At 25.9% G+C, this 4,006-nt stretch overlaps 1 long non-coding RNA gene across 1 annotated transcript; it reads left to right on the top strand.

Moving 5' to 3' along the window:
• Positions 1–740: 740 nt before the first annotated feature.
• Positions 741–3,612, top strand: LOC145003963 (uncharacterized). Its single transcript, XR_013662214.1, has 3 exons — positions 741–1,163; positions 3,343–3,380; positions 3,476–3,612. It is a non-coding gene; the product is annotated as an uncharacterized LOC145003963 (long non-coding RNA).
• Positions 3,613–4,006: the final 394 nt, after the last annotated feature.

Below are 4,006 nucleotides of genomic sequence, written 5' to 3'. Positions count from 1 at the left end.
TAAAATAATACGTGGAAAAAAAAATTAATTCAAAATTACCACAAATTGAGATTTGTCAAATTGAAAGAGAGCATGTCATGTAACAAAAAGTTTTTTATTTATTAAGGAGGAGTCTCAGTTATATATTGAATGTATTTATTGTTATTATATGTTCCATATTTAGTTTAGGGTTTCCTTCTTTTGGGGATATATCTTCTCTATGTATACCGATTTTGATCAATGAGAGAGGCCAATTGATTCTGAAAGAATTACGGCAACAAAATATGTGCTCTGATGTAATCATTCTGTAACGGAGATGATTTGTACATAACAATTTTTCTACATACACAATAATTAGTGCTTTAAAATGTTGTACCATACAACTCTATATTGCATAAATTGTTGTGTTTCACAAAAAATTGTTATGTTCAAATCACTTCCCATTTTCTAATCTAATCATTAGAGATTTTAAAGGAGGATCTGAAAATAAAAAATGTGTTGTGTATGTACAAGTTTATCAGTTTTGTAAACTTTGTATCTATTTTACCTTGTTTGTGTAATCAAGTGCTTGGTCGACTCCACTTTTTAATTACTACAGTAATATATATATATATATATATATATATATATATATATATATATATATATATATATATATATATATATATATATATATATATATATTACTGTATAAGTAGTGGTATAGTAAAGTTTGTCTAAATCACCAACCCAAATAAAGGGTAGATTAACAAACAAGAGATAGACCATCCCTTCAACAACAGGCAGTTGTGGAGAAGGATGAGGAGCATATAGTATCTGCAGTTCATTCCAAACATCTTTTGCACTGAAATCATGATCTGCATTTGTCTCTTGATGAAGTTTTCCTGTGAGACGATCCAGAACATACACAAGTGTTTCTTTAGAGAGGGAACCAAGAACCCAACCATTCACTAGGGCATCTGATCGTGTCCACAGCCAGTGAGTCTGATGGCCACCCACTTTCTCCTTTCCGGAAACACTAATACTACTGGTTTCAGCTGGCTTACAAATGTTCCATCTATGAAACCAAACATATCATGACTCATTAAGAGACATACCATCTGTGTTGTCCACATACGATACTCATCCCTACCACTCAGTTTCATACTAATAAAGCTGGCTGCAGAAAGATTTCATGGGTATGGGTATGTGTATTCTTCTCCAACTTCCATCGTAACATATTCATTAGAGCTTGAACTTGCCATTTTATTCTTGCATTCTGTGATCACTCCTTCCAACTTCTTACATATTAAAAATAGAAGATAAATGAAGTTGATTTGTGAGGTCCCCCAAAGCCAATTTACGATCGCTTATTGCAAAGTAATCGACACATAAAAAAGTTTCAGGAGGTAAAGAATATTAATTGCAAAAGTTATTTACCACTATAAGATTTTACTATGACATTTATTCGTCAAAATACAATAAAAGCATCGTGTACTCATTCTTTTATCCTAAAGTTCAGATCTGTAGTGCCCACAAAAACCACTTTAAATTAAGACTCATTCTTTTAGGAAAGAAGAGATCATGTGCACCACAAGATCAACATTATTGACACCAGAATTGTATTGTTTTTTTTTTTTTTTTTTTTTTTTGTAGATGAAGCACTTTAATCAAGAATAAATTGTTTAAATAATTCAATATTCACAAACTACTGGCCCACTTATCGTAACTTCCCAATAGGGAAAGTGTGAAACAGATTTGGAAAGTAAGTTGTAGTAAATTGAAGTTTGATTATATATATATATATATATATATATATATATATATATATATATATATATATATATATATATATATATATATATATATATATATATATATATATATATATATATATATATAGTAGTTTATAACCCGTGGGAATTACGGTTACAAAATTAATTAAATTTTTATAATAAAAACTAAAAAAATTTAATTAATTATTTTAAATAAATTATTAATTAAGAGATTTTTTACTTATATAAATTTTAATCATTTATTAAAATAAATATGTGATATTATATTTTATAGTTTATATTAATTTTATTTTAATTTTTATTCTAATGTTATTAATTTAATGTAATTAGAGTGGTAAATTTAAATTTTGAAATTTGAAATGGAGTTGACAAGTGATATGCATTAATTAAGAGACATAATAATGTGACACATGACAAAAAGAGAATAAAATATGTATTAATTACAATATCTAATAGAATGATACATGTCAAAAGAAGAATAAAACTGTTCTTTTATTAGAATATATATATATATATATATATATATATATATATATATATATGTGTGTGTGTGTGTGTGTGTGTGTGTGTGTGTGTGTGTGTGTTTAAATATTATTAAAAGAGAAACCTTATTACATCATCTTAAACAATCTAGGTCATTGACTGTATTTCAATCATGTGTTTTCTACCCTTAAATCAAATTGCTGACATCATCTTCTCCAAATGGAATGTATTTAATTCCAATAAAAGTTTTCCAATTATCAAACAAAATTAACTTACGTCCATTGAAATTGAATGCATATAATTCCAATAAAATATTTCCATATTTTAAATCTTGAATTTCCGGTTATAAAGGTTTTAAAATGGTCAGCTTTAAAAACATATTAGTAACAATCAATTTCAATTAAGGCATTAATATCAACCATTAATATAAATATGTTTATATTAGTAAACAATTAATTTAAAAATCTATTTTTATTAAGAAACCATTAATACCAAAAAATTAGATTCAAATTATCACATACATATACGATTCATCATTGAATCTATGGCTCACACTTATTTTCAATCGTTTATTTTCTTCAAACCTTCTCCTACAACATTATTGTTATTGTTTATAATTTTGATCATCATGTTTGCTTCAAAGCTTCGTTGTTGTGCAGTAGAAGGTCAGTACCTTCTTTTGCTTTTTATATTTTTTTCGATTATTTTTTTGTTTCTATATCAAATATATGTTTTCATATATTTCGATTTTCTTTGTCACAAATTACATGAAATTGGTTAACTAATTTTCTGAAACTTTTCAAATAAACAGGAAAAGATATTACACCTTTAGCAAAACAGAAATTAATTATCTTTGGAATTGACACTAATTAGGAAAATGTTATTTTTATATATTAGAGGTGATTATGATTTTTATTATTATTATGTCATAAGAATCTGGTTAACTTTGGTATGATTTTAAAATATTTTGGTATGATCCTATTATATTTTTAGGTTGATTTAATAGGAAATAATATATAATTTATTTATGCTTCATTTGAAATTAAGTATGGAAATAATTTTGTTGACAGCTATGGTGAATCCTTATAATTTTTTGACTTTTCAGGACTTGATAGCCAGGAATCGACACTCATGTTGCACTTTGTAAGATTTTATTTTAATATTCTACCTTATCTACAAGTAAATATTTATTGTATTACACATCTATAATACAACAAATATTTATTTTTTTGTTCCAGATTTTCTTAGTCGAGGTGTGTCGAGTAATCTCATGAAAGTGATTATTCAAGGGAGAAATGATTGATAAACCTGGCTGATCAGGATATAAGTTTAAGTATATATGTTTAAAAAAATTTATTTTTTAAAGTATTTTTCTACATGATGCCATCAAACATGTGGTTTGCATGAAAATAACATGTTCATCTACACTTCAATATACATGTTTATTTTAGCATTACTTAAAACATTTCAAATCCACTAATTATATAATCCACCTTGATTCATACAGGAAATAATTCGTTAATCATTATCAAAGGGTCCATTTATGATCTTCTCACTAACAAATTGGTCAAATGTGGTTAGAGCTATTTCAAACATTTTTTTATCACGTGTCTTCATACTTTTAAGTTTTACATTTTGATCTTCAAATTCCATTGTTTAGTTACATACATTGAAATTATTATTTTTTGTTTAACATCCCAACCTACTTTGTTTTATTTTTATATAGTAACAACAAAATTTATAAATTTAAAGAACAATATACGTATTTT

This window comes from Lactuca saligna, chromosome 7 (assembly GCF_052625555.1).
Source record: "Lactuca saligna cultivar CGN05327 chromosome 7, ASM5262555v1, whole genome shotgun sequence".
Classification (NCBI taxonomy): domain Eukaryota; kingdom Viridiplantae; phylum Streptophyta; class Magnoliopsida; order Asterales; family Asteraceae; genus Lactuca; species Lactuca saligna.
Note: the sequence above shows the minus strand (reverse complement) of the source record. Positions and strands in the feature narration are given on the sequence as shown.